This window comes from Mus musculus, chromosome 7 (genome assembly GCF_000001635.26).
Source record: "Mus musculus strain C57BL/6J chromosome 7, GRCm38.p6 C57BL/6J".
Lineage (NCBI taxonomy): Eukaryota > Metazoa > Chordata > Mammalia > Rodentia > Muridae > Mus > Mus musculus.
This window is the reverse complement of record NC_000073.6, coordinates 127621008-127634782: the sequence shown is the minus strand read 5'-3', so window position 1 is coordinate 127634782 and position 13775 is coordinate 127621008.

The window sequence follows — 13775 nt, the reverse complement described above, 5'->3', positions numbered from 1 at the left end:
CTGGTCTTGAACTCAGAGATCTGCTTGCCTCTGCCTTCAAAGTGCTGGAATTAAAGGCATGTGCCAACTCTATCCAGCAATAAATATATTTTAAAGATGCATTTATTTATTTATTTATTTATTTATTTATTTAAGCACTCTATTTTCATGTATGCCTGCATGACAGAAGAAAACATCAGACAGAAGAGAGCATCAGATCCCATTATAGATAATTAATTGTTCTATATGCAGTTGCTGGGACTTGAACTCAGGACCTCTGGATGAGCAGCTAGTGCTCTTAACTGCTGAGCCATTCTCTCCAGCCAAACAACAAATATTTTTTAAAATAAAAATCAGTGGGAAATGGTGCCTGCTCCAGAATATCATCAACCCTGCTTCGAGGAAAATCTGTGACTGTGAAAGATGTTTTCAGAGCACAATAAAGCAAGACTTCTGGTTATGTTTTGTTTGACACAAGCTGTGTAATAGCCATGGCCAGTCTGGAGCTTGGTTTGTGGAACAAACTGGCTTCAAACTTGTGGCCACCCTCCTTCTGCTGCCACCAACCAGTTTTATCACACACAGTCCACATGTTCATTGTGGAGAATCTAGAAATGGATATCTCAAAGTCTTTGACCAGGTTAGAGACTGGTCAGTGTTACCAGATTTTCCTCCAAGGAAGCAACGCTGAAATACTCTTATATAATGTTTGAGAGCCTCCCTCCCTCCCTCCCTCTCTCCCCCCCGCCTCTTTCTTTCTTTTAAATGTATATGAGTCCTCTATCTTCAATGTACACTTGCATGCCCAAAGAAGGCATTAGATCGCATTACAGATGGTTGTGAGCCACCATGTGGTTGCTGGGAATTGAACCTGGGACCTTTGGAAAAGCACCTAGTGCTTTTTTTGTTTTGTTTTGTTTTTGTTTTTTTGAGGTTTTTTTGTATAGCCCTGGATGTCCTGGAACTCACGGCCGGCCTCGAAATCAAAAAAAGGCCTGCCTCTGCCTCACGAGTGCTGGGATTAAAGGTGTGGGCCACCACGCCCGGCTGTACCTAGTGCTCTTAATTGCTGAGCCATCTCTCTAGTCTCTGAAAGTGTCTGTTCTTATATGCTAATATAATAATACTATTTATGTTTGGATATTTCATGGTTATTTTAAAATTTATTTATTATTGTGTGAGTGTTTTGCCTATATGTACAGATGTGTACTGTGTACTTGACCCACAAATGTCAGAAGATCATATTAGATCCTTGGAACTGGAGATATGAATGGTAGTAAGCTGCTGTGTAGGTGCTGGGAACTGAACCCAGTCCTCCACAAGTGCAAGAAGTGCTCCTAACCCCTGAGCCATGTTTCCAGGCCCTCCTGGTTATTCTTAAGTTGCATGATGAAAGTTGTTTTATAATAAACATGGTAAGCAGAAATAGAAACCATGGGAGAAGCTGAAATCTGAAGAAAGCATTGCACTTCTTGAAGGTAGTTGATGTCTCCTGAGCTGATTTGAATGAGAAATGTGCCAGTGAGTATTCTAAATCACCTAACCCATCCAGGAAAGATATAATTCAACTGGAATTCCAAAATAGACCAACAAACAAATGACTTGTGATTGGCATGGGATGGCATGGTGTGAGCCCAGCAGGACAGAGTTAAGTCACAGCTCATCAGAGCAGGTATCGTTAGCTAAGGTGCTTGCTACATCTCTGAACTTCAATTCTTTGTATTGTTTTGGTTTTGATGTTTTGTTTGAGACAGGGTCTCTCCATGTAACCCTTGCTGTCCTGGAACTCACTCTATAGACCAGGCTAGCCTAGAACTCGCAGAGATCCCTTAGCCTCTGCCTCCTGAGTGCTGGGATTAATGGTTGTGTGCCACCATGCCTGGCTAGGTTTGGGGACTGTTTTGTTTTGTTCTGTTTTGATAAGAGTTTCTCTGTGTAGCCTTGGCTGTCCTGGAATTCACTGTGTAGTGGGATAAGCTGGTCTCCAGCTCGCAGATTTCAGCCTGCCTTTTGCCTCTGCCTCTGCCTCTAGAATGTGAGATGAAAGGTGTGTGCCACCACACTGGGTAGAACTTCAATTTCCATAAGCTAGGGGCAGCCTGTCAGGGGCTAGGGCTGTAGCTAATTAGCATTTTCCTAACATTCTGAGTTACAGCACCGCAGCATAAGTGTGTGGGGTGGGGTGGCAGTGAGGTAGGCTTGAATTCAGAGGTTGTGGCAGGAAGATGAGAACTTCAAAGGAAATTGGGCTTCATAGAGAGTTGAAGACCAGCCTGTTCAGTATAGCAAGACCCTACAAAAAATAAAAACAGAAGAGGAAGGGAAGGGGTAAGGCAGGGCTGGCTCGCACCAAGCCTGGTGCAGGATCTTCAAGATCCCCATTAAAAATACCAAAATGATCTTCTTACCAATTGGATGGTTCTAGGGCCAACTTGTTTTATTCTTTGTGAGTGGTCCTTGAAAGAGGGCAAGGCAGGTAGACTTATTATTTATCTAGTAACTCCAAAGGCCAGATAATCACTTACTGTATCTGCTTTGTTATTGTTGTTTCAGGTTTTTTGTTGTTTGTTTAGACATCACTACTACCTAGATGTGAGTTTCTGTTGGGATTAAGGTCACTGTTCTTTTTGTTTTGTTTTGTTTTGTTTTGTTTTTTGTTTTATTTTTGAGACAGGGTTTCTCTGTGTAGCCCTGGCTGTCCTGGAACTCACTTTGTAGACCAGGCTGGCCTCGAACTCAGAAATCTGCCTGCCTCTGCCTCCCAAGTGCTGGGATTAAAGGCATGTGCCACCACGCCCGGCTCTAAGGTCACTGTTCTTTTGCTATGAAGAAACACCATGACCAAGGCAACTCTTACAAAAAAAAAAAAAATAAAAAAATAAAAAAGAAAGAAAGAAAGAAAGAAAGAAAGAAAAGAAAAAGAAAAAGAAAAAGAAAAAGAAAAAGAAAAAGAAAAAGAAAAAGAAAAAGAAAAAGAAAAAGAAAAAGAAAAAGAAAAAAGAAAAAGAAAAAAAAATCAGGGGCTGGCTTACAGTTTCAGAGAATCAGTCCATTATCATCATCATGGCAGAGAGCATGACACCAAGCATGGTGCTGGAAGAGTCACAAAGAGCTACATCCTGATCCTCTAGAGGGGTGGGGGTGGGGGAGACTGGACTTAGCTTGGGCTTTTGAAACCTTAAAGCTCACTCCCAGTGACATGCCTCCTCTAACAAGGTCACACTATTGTTTTCAAACAGTGCCTCTGTTTAGTCACTGAGCATTCAAACACATGAGCGAACGGGGCTGTGCCAGAGTTGAGTATTTGTCCTGGTGGCTTTAAAGGCCTCACATCCACACTCCTAACAACTGTGGTCCTGGTTCGTACTGTGCGTCCCTGGGCTTCCTGTGTCTATCTGACTCTATTGAACTTGTTCTAGAGCAAAGATTGGAGACATGGCTTTCTGCACACACAATACAAAGCTGGGCATGGTAGCACACACCCGTATACCAGCACTCATGAGTCTCAGGCGGAAGAGTTGTGAAGTATGTGTGTGTGTGTGTGTGTGTGTGTGTGTGTGTGTGTGTGTGTGTGACTGATATGAAGACTCTGGTGGTTTGATTAAGAATGGTTCCCATAGGGGCTGGTGAGATGGCTCAGTGGGTAAGAGCACCCGACTGCTCTTCCGAAGGTCCAGAGTTCAAATCCCAGCAACCACATGGTGGCTCACAACCATCCGTAATGAGATCTGATGCCCTCTTCTGGTGTCTGAAGACAGCTACAGTGTACTTACATATAATCAATAAATAAATTATTAAAAAAAAAAAAGAATGGTTCCCATAGACTCATAGATTTGAATGCTGGGTCAGCAGGGAACGACATTAGGAGTGGCTTTGTTGGAGGAAGTGTGTCACCGGAGGTGGGCTTTGAGGTCTCACGTGCTCAGCAGGCCTAGTGTGTCTCCTCTGCCTTTAGATCAGGAACTAGAACTCTCAGCTCCCCCTCCTGTCTGCCTGTGGTCAGCTATGTTTCCCACCATCAGGATAATAGACTGACCCTCTGAAACTGTAAGCCAGCCCCAGCTAAATGTTTTCCTTTATAAGAGTTGCCATGGTCACTGGGCAGTGGTGGCGCACACCTTTAATCCTAGCACTCGGAGGCAGAGGCAGGCAGATTTCTGAGTTCGAGGCCAGCCTGGTCACAAAGTGAATTCCAGGACAGCCAGGGCTACACAGAGAAACCCTGTCTCAAAAAACCACCACCACCACCAACAACAAAAATCCATTTTAGAAAGACAAATATTTCGTGTTTTCTCTCATTTGTGATTCTGCATTTTATATAGACTACTTCAAATTGCATCTGACATGGAAGTAGAAACGGGGCCCTGGAGAGGTAGCTCAGTAGCTATGATACTGGTGGTATCCTGATGACTGGTGGTATCTGCGAGTGGATAGAGTTGCTGCTGTTGATTTGTGTGAACTGAACTGCTGGTTTCCTGACAATGCAGATTGGATTTGTTCCAAAGAACTAAACAGGTCCACTTCCACCATAATCCTAAGAACCATTCCACCTCTGGTGGGTGATGGGCTAGAATGGAGATTAAACCACTTAAAAATCCTTATTAAAAGTAGGCTTTGAAAAATCAAAGACAACAGCCACCACATCCAACAAAACCAATGGAAAAAGAAAGCAGAAATAAAACTGTCAATGGCAGCAAAGTAGACTAAGGGGAAGAGAAGTATGGGGAAGCTGGAGGATGTGGAGGAAAGGCTCAGTGTACAGTATACACTCGTGTGAAGACATCTTGCATGCGCTTTAATCCCAGGGCTTGGGAGGTAGAGGCAGGCAGATGTCTGTGACTTTGACCCAGACTGGTCTACACAGTGAGCTCCAAGACAGCCATATAGTGAAACTCCGTCTCAGAACAAAACAAACCAAACAATAGAAAATGTCTTACATGACCATGATCTACACCAACAAATAAAACATGTCCTCCTGCCCCCCCCCCCCAATACAAACTGAATCACAACTCGCCAGCTCTTCCCTTGATAGGCATCTGCCTTATTTCCACCTTCAGGGTGTGAGCAGCACTGTCCTGAGCATTCGCTAGTGTGTAATTGTGTGGGCTTATGTTTTCACTTCTCCTGAGTAGATAGCTAGGAAGGGGACTGCAGAGTCCCATGGTAACTCTGTTTAACTGTCTAAGGAACACTCCTGTTAGCCATCTGCACCGTCCTAAAGGACATTCCTATTAGTGGTGTGTGAACAGTTCCGTTTCTCTGCATTCTCACCAAAATGTTCTTTTCAGTTTTTTTGCTTGTTGTTTGTTTGTTGGAGACAGGGCCTCAGGTAGTCAAGTGCTGGACACCATGGAGGAGGAACTGTTATGGACAAGTGTGCTTCCTGGAGATGGTCCTCCATGTTGCACAGCTGTGATGAAGTACCTCGGAGAGGCACAGCCCCAGAGGGGTCATCTCTTGGATTGCTTCTTGCTGCTGCTGTGCTTTCTCATGTTTGTCATTGCTCCACTCCTCCTGTATCTAGTTTGTGTGAATGGGTGTGAGGAGACGTCACTGCCCATAGTCTGGTATGAGTGCTTCTTGGGAGACAGCCCACTCTATTGGGCAGTTTTCCTGAAGATCAATATGAAGATGAAGTTCTATACAATAGTATTATTTAGATGAATTAATGATTATACAAAATTCTCAATTTGATTTAAATAACTTTAGGCAGTTAGGGTAGTTGATAAGAAAGACCAAGGAGATGGTTTAGGCTGTGTTACCAGGAAAATATAACAGACAGAGGCAAAGAGTAGACTGTGTCCCCTCCTTGAGAAGGACAGTGAGCTCCCATGCATTACAAACACATAGCTGTGCTTGTGGAGAGGAAAATAGGTTCGAGACAGGTTAATGATCAAAGAAAACACTCATTCTAGGTTGGGTCTGAGTTCCTTGATCTTGTGATCCGAGGATGTGGTCACAGGTTTCAGTGTGCACCACGAAAATGCAGGGTAAATGATCTTATTATAAGAATAGAGAACGGGGGCTGGAAAGATGGCTCAGTGGTTAAGAGCACCGACTGCCTTTTTTTTTTTTTTTTTTTTTTTTTTTTCTTCTTCAAGATAGGGTTTCTCTGTGTAGCCCTGGCTGTCCTGGAACTCACTCTGTAGACCAGGCTGGCCTCGCACTCAGAGATCCGCCTGCCTCTGCCTCCCGAGTGCTGGGATTAAAGGCGTGCGCCACCACAGCCTGGCCTGGCTGCTCTTCCAGAGGTCCTGAGTTCAATTCCCAGCAACCACATGGTGGCTCACAACCATCTGTAATGGGGTCTGGTGCCCTCCTCTGGTGTGTCTGAAGAGAGCAATGGTGGTGTACTCATATGCATTAAATCTAAAGAAAAACAAAAAGAATAGAGAACAGATGATTGGCCAGGTTAGCAAAAAAAAAAAAAAAAAAAAAAAAGGTTCATGCAATAAATGATTTGTTTGTTGGTAAATAGGTAAATATAAACTGTTGTAAGCTAGCATAGGAAAAACTAGCTATGATAGATTGGCTTGCTTAACCTTTGTTAATCAATTACAAAACAATTATTGCCTTGGGGTTAGGATGAATTTGTGGAAAGGAAGATAGATGAGAAATTTTCAGTTAGGTATGGGTTTCACAAGAAAAATATGTAATCGACAATCGTGTTGTAATTTTCCTTTGTATGGTGATTGTGATTTGGAGAATATGTAACGCGGCTATGGGGTGAATGTTTTTTCTAACATAGAGGATTTTTGTCTTTGGTATAAAAGGGTTAAGAGAAAAAATAAAATTGTTGGAGCCTTGCTTCATCCATCAAGTGTGTGTGAGTGTATGCCTGCTTTACATGGTCACCTCTCCTTCTTGGATCATGGAACACAATGCAGGAGCTGGCCTTGAACTCATTACCCAGCTGAGAACCACCTTGAACTTCTGCTTGTCCTGCCCCTCCACCTCTGGAGTGCTGAGACTAGAGGTGTGTGTCTCCAAACCTCGTCTAGACAGAGCTGGGGAATGGATTTAGGGCTGTTTGTATGCCAAGCAAGGACTATGCCAACTGAGCTACCTGCCCGATTCTCTCTCTCTTCAGTCGTTTTTTGTTTGTTTGTTTTTGTTTTTGTGAGACAGGGTTTCTCTGTGTAGCCCTGGCTGTCCTGGAACTCACTCTGTAGACCAGGCTGGCCTCAAACTCAGAAATTCGCCTGCCTCTGCCTCCCAAGTGCTGGGATTAAAGGCGTGCGCCACCATGCCCAGCCTCCTCAGTCGTTGAAACTCTTATTTTTATTATAAGCATCCCTCGGGGGTTTCTAGTTGAATTTCTCTATTGATGGATGACACTGAGCATTTCCTCATGGCTTGTCTTCTGACTGAGTCATCACCTGTACCTGTTTAGTCGTAACTGGCCTTTGTAGAACACTGACACTTGGACCCCGTCAGATACTTGATTTGCTTACATTTCCTCTCATTCTGTGAACTGTTTTTATTTTCTTGATAATTTTCTGTGGTATGCAAATATCTTTATAATGTCTAGTCTTTCTTCCCTTTTCTTCCTCCTCCTCCTCCTCCTCCTGATTTTATGTATACGACGAGAACACTGTAGACACACCAGAAGAGGGCATCAGTGGTTAAAAGCGTTGACTGCTCTTCTGAAGGTCATGAGTTCAAATCCCAGCAACCACATGACGGCTCCCAACCATCCGTAATGAGATTTGATGCCCTCTTCTGGGGTGTCTGATGACAGCTTCATCAAGCGAGTGGGGCCAGAGTGAGAAGAAAAAGTGTCTGAAGACAGCTACAGTGTACTTACATATAATAAATAAATAAACCTTTAAAAAACCTTATTTTTCTAATTAGAAACCATCGCACCAAATACAGATTTACAAATTAAATCTCTTACACCAGGCTGGAGAGATGGCTCAGCAGTTGAGAGCTCTGGCTGCTCTTTGAGAGGACCCAGGTTCAATTCCCAGTACTGACATGGCAGCTCACAACGTATACAGGCCAGGAGCCATACAGGCTTCTTTTGAGACAGGGTCTTTCTGTGTAGCATTGACTGACTTGGCTAAGCTCAGACTTGCCCAGCTCATCTTATCTCTGCATCCAGCATGGGGTTGGAAGGCATTTGCCATTACACCCAGCTCCACTGCAGGCTCCTGATAAGAGAAGGGATTGGTCCTGGACTCCCTGGCTGGGCGTAGAAGATCCTTATTTGAGCATCATATTCTGAAAAGAAGCCCCGAGCATACCTCATTGAGCACACCAATCTCCCAGCAAGAAGGCTCCATCCTTCCTCGGTGGCAACTGCAGGAAACTCTGAGGCAGCAACCCTGGGGCAAACAGCATTGGTCCCCTTCAGCTGGAACCCTCACCTTCTATGGTGCCAAGTTCAGAGAAGCAGAGGGATTGAGGATATGATTGCAGACCCTCTAGTCCTCCAGCTATGGTTTGGAGCCTCTGTGTTCTCCTGCTTACAGGCTAAGGTTTGTGAATTCTAAGTGCATACATGCTCAGACTAGCACTATCTCACTGAGCTGCCCACTCCTTGGCTACTCTGTGGCTCACAGCGCAGAGACGTGGGCCAGGTTCACTCAGGTACCTCATGACTCTCACAGCAACCTTGCACTAGGTTGGACATGAGCTTCTGTATTGAGGGGCCCTGTGGAGGATTGGTAAATTCTTAATAGCGTTCTCACGCCCGGCCAGGAAAGACGCAACAGACCAGAATCTTCTGCGGCAAAACTTTATTGCTTACATCTTTGGGAGCCAGGAGGGCAAGCGCCCAGCGCCCAGCCCCAAAAACGAAAAGCCCCTTCAATAATTTTAGGAGCCAGAGCTCTGGCGCGCCGGGGCGCAGAGCGTGCTCTATTGTTTACATCTTTAGGCAGCGAGAGAGCGCAGGGCGCGCAGAGCCAGAGAGATGCCAGCGAGAGAGAAATGGCGGAAACCCCGTCCCCTTTTTTAGGAGCGTTATATTTCGCCTAGGACGCATCACTCCCTGATTGGCTGCAGCCCATGGCCGAGCTGACGTTCACGGGAAAGGTAGAGTACAAGTAGTCATAAAATACCCTTGGCTCATGCGCAGATTATTTGTTTACCACTTAGAACACAGGATGTCAGCGCCATCTTGTGACGGCGAATGTGGGGGCGGCTCCCAACATCTCCCCCTTTCCTTTTAATAAGAGCAAATAGGCCACCCAACTAATGAGAGTGGAGATAGAGGTCAAATCCCCAGTGTGTAGGTAAAGGAGCCATGTACAGGATTAGCTCTTAGGCTCACAGGCTTTTACCCAGAGCAATCCTGACCTGCTCCCGTGTCGTTTTTCCTGGGGGAAGGGAACTAGGACACTGAACCTTCATGAAAGATGACGTGTCTCCCTAGAATAGGCTCATATATGCCGCAGAGCCTTTCTACTGCAGTGCTTAGCCGTGCAACTCTCTCGGGCTGCTGAAGCACACTCACTCTATCCCGTGCAATGAGACTAGCCTCGTGAGATGTAAGAGCTGAGTGGTCAGCGACCTATTGCCTAAGCATAGATATATCAGGGGAAGCTCCATGTTCTAGTCCTGCAAGCGCCTGGGCAATAACCACCTTGTCTCTCCTAGTTTGGGCCTTAAGCTTACAGACCAATCAAAGAAGCAACACTAATCCACAGCAAAGTGTATCTCCAAATAATATCAATCCCACCCATTCTTTAAAGAAAGAAAATGCTGAGGAGATCCAATTGGGTAATCCTTTGGTCAGGGACAGGTCCAAGCGCGTGGAGTTGACCTGAAGTCTCAATTCCCGAAGGATCTGTTCAAATTCAGCCATCCAATTCTGTAACATATACTGAAAAAGACTTTTTGACAAATTAGCTGCCCTAGTAAATTTAACATACTGAATGGAAATAACACACAATCCCGGAAACTTTTGTTCACATCCCAGCTGAGTTATTTGTCATAATACATCTAGTTGTATCTGGACAAGATCTATGAGTTGATTAACCAGCATGAGACCTCTCTGTATCTTGACATTAGCTGAGGCCTGTTCATCTATGACTGTAGTCACTGAGGCTGACAAAGTGTTAATGGTGTCAGTCGTCTGGACCTGTCCAGACAGAGCCAAGGCTGTCTGAATTAAGGCTAAACCCAGTTCCTAGTTAGTGGTAAAAAAGCAGGAGAATACTTGAGCATTATACATCACCGTCATTGGGAGTGGAAATGTCGACATTATCCCCCAACGCTGCTCTCTCTTTATTATTGACGCCCTGGACATCACCAAGACGAGGGACATCAGTATTCCCTTGGTCAGTCTGGATTTTTCGGGTGAGTCTTTCTGGTATCCAAAATGGGTTGTCTTCATTCTGTGGGAAAACACAGATAGCTCCCCTGGATCTTATCAAAATAGGATCCGGGCCATACCATTTATTATCAAGGACATTTTTCCATTTAACCATCTCATTGGGCCTATCTGGCTCTGTACAATGACGTTCAGCCGCAGTATGGCCATGAGCATCAATATTTAAAAAATTGAGTGTAAAGAGTGCCAAAGACACAGACACTCTTGGTGCTCGGGGTAAAATCTCTTCAATTCCCCTCTTCTGTTTTATAAGATAGGTTTTGAGGGTGCGATGCGCACGCTCAACAATACCCTGTCCTTGAGGGTTGTATGGAAGTCCAGTCAGGTGGGTTACGTCCATCTGACGGCAAAACTGCTGAAATTTTTGAGACGTATAAGCTGGTCCATTATCAGTCTTAAGGAGTTTGGGTTTCCCCCAAGCACTCCATGCCTCAAGACAATGTTGAATCACATGTGAGGCTTTTTCTCCGGTTAACGGAGAAGCAAACATGATGCCAGAACATGTGTCAATGGACACATGGAGATATTGAAGTTTTCCAAAGGAAGAAACATGTGTAACATCCATTTGCCAGACCTGTAGAGGTCGAATACCGCGTGGGTTAATTCCCACATGAGGAACTGGCAAGAACTCACAGCAGCTTTGACATTGAGTAACAATGTCACGGGCTTCTTTTCTTGTCAAGGAGAAACGACTGCGTAATGTTTCAGCCGTCACATGAAAATTGTTATGAAAATTTCTTGCAGCCTCTACCGGGGATGATAGGGCAGCAGCCACCACTTTAGTGGCCTTATCTGCCAAATCATTTCCCAGAGCCATGGGGCCAGGTAGGCCTGAATGGGCTCTAACATGAGTAATATAAACAGGAAATCTTCTAGATAACAAAACTAATTGTATTTGCTGAAAAATATTGGCAACTCTACTGGAAGGCTTAATCACTCCAGCCACTTCTAAAAGATTTACTGCATTAACCACATAACAGGAATCTGACACAATATTAAGGGGTTCTAAAAAGGTTTTTAAAACTTCTAAAACCACTAAACATTCTACCACTTGAGGTGAATTTTCATTATATTGTTTGGATACCACTTTACCATTAGCCACATAGGCACCTATGCCAGTTTTTGATCCATCAGTATATACCACAATCCCATTTTTAAGTGGGTTTCTTACTGTTATTTGTGGAAACACAACAGATTGATTTTGGGCAAACTGTAAGATTGGATGTTTTGGATAATGGTTATCTATTTTTCCTGAAAAGGAGGTAACTAAAACTGCCCAATCATTAGATGTGGCTGCCAAGGTTTGAACCTGTGCAGCGGTATAAGGTACAATTAAAAGATATGGACTTTGCCCAAAGTGGGTGATTGCTGCTTTTAGGCCTTTAAGGGCAAGCTGTGCAATTGCATCAGGATACCAATCTATTATTTTAGCTGGGGATACGTTTGGATGGATCCACAACAATGGCCCATTCTGCCACAAAACTGCAGTTGGCAATTGTGCTGTCTTAAAGACACACAAACTGAAAGGTTGCGAATCCTCAATACGTTGTAATTGTGCATTCTGTAAGGCATTTTCCACTTTTTGTAAGGCCTGGTTAGCAGCTAGAGTAAGAGTCCTAGGGGAGGAGATATGAGGATCTCCTTCTAAAATACTAAACAAAGGCCTTAACTCAGCGGAAGGAATCTTTAAAAAAGGTCTGAGCCAATTAATATCTCCCAACAGCTTTTGAAAATCATTTAAGGTATGGAGGTGATCTCTTCTTATCTCTACCTTTTGGGGCACAATCTTATCTGGGGACACCACAGAGCCCAAGAATTGTCCTGTATCAGAAATTTGGACCTTTTCTGTGGCTATCTGTAAACCCCACTGACTTAAAGTTTTAAGTAGAAAAGGATATGCCTTTTGTAGCATGGTAAGGTCTTTATGGCACAGGAGGATGTCATCCATGTAAAGGAGCAAAATTAAAGAGGGGAATTGTTCCCTCACTGGCAAAAGAGCTTCTTGCACATAAAGTTGGCACATTGTAGGACTATTGGACATTCCCTGTGGTAAGACCTTCCATTGATACCTCTTATCAGGTTCCATGTGATTAATAGAGGGGATGGTAAAGGCAAATCTGGGCCTATCCCTTGGACACAAAGGTATAGAAAAGAAACAATCTTTAATATCTATAATAATTAAATTCCAGCCACGTGGTAAGGCGGAAAGTACAGGGAGACCCCTCTGTACTGGGCCAAATAAGTTCATTTGCTCATTAATGGCTCTGAGGTCATGGAGCAGTCTCCACTTTCCTGACTTTTTCTTAATTACAAAAATTGGAGTATTCCAAGGTGAGGTAGAGGGTTCAATATGGCCTAGTTTTAATTGTTCCTCTACCAGTTGAATCACAGCTTCTAGTTTTTCAGAGGATAGGTGCCATTGAGGAACCCACACTGGGTCCCCTGTTTTCCATGGTATGGGCCGTGCTGCCCCAATGGCCGCTAAGGAAAAACCCAGACCCTGTCTGTCTTGGTTTCCATTAGGTGAGATGGGCTCTATCCTTCCCTGTTCTTGATGTCCTAACCCTTTTCCTTCTTTATAACCCATCTTTGCCATGATATTTTTTGCTTTAGTTGAATACCCTCCCGATGGGGCGTTTTCATTGGACAAAATAAGGCCCAAATGCTGCATAATATCCCTTCCCCAGAGGTTAACCGGGAGTGGGAGCACATAAGGTATGAATTTCCCTTGCTGCCCTTCAGAGGATTCCCACGTCAAGGCAATGGAGCTTATAGTGGGACATGATTGATATCCTAGGCCCTGTAATGAATGAGATGACTCTGTGGTGGGCCATGCTTTGGGCCACCAATGTGTAGAGATTATACTTTTATCTGCTCCGGTATCAAGGATGCCTTCAAACTCTTTTCCATTAATCTTAAGGCGGAGCTTAGGTCTATCATTTAAAGATACAACCAAATAGGCAGAATCATTTCCTGAGGAGCCCATTTTCTTTATCTCAGGTCCTGCAAATTTCTCCCTGGTATTATCAGGGAGGAGCAGCAGCTGAGCTATCCTATCTCCTTTACTAATAGAAAAAACGCCCTTAGGGCTTGAGCACAGGACCTGTATTTCAGGGGAATGTTGACAATCCATAACTCCAGGGTGGACTACTAAGCCCTGTAAGGTGAGTGAACCCCGGCCGAGAATAAGGCCCATGGTTCCCGGGGGCAAGGATGGTATAGGCTCCACCGGAACCGGCTGAATACTCATTTGAGGCATTAGTAGGAAGTCGGAGGCGGCACGCAGGTCCACCCTTGTGGGTCTTCCTGGGTCGCCTCTCTGACTGCTTCCTGGGTCCTGACAAACCGGTTCCCATATCTTTGAGGGCCCTGGGACCGAGGGCCCGATGACCCGTTTTTTGGCACATAAGCTGATTGACTATCAGGTGGGGGAAGGACTCTGCCCTTTATATCCCTC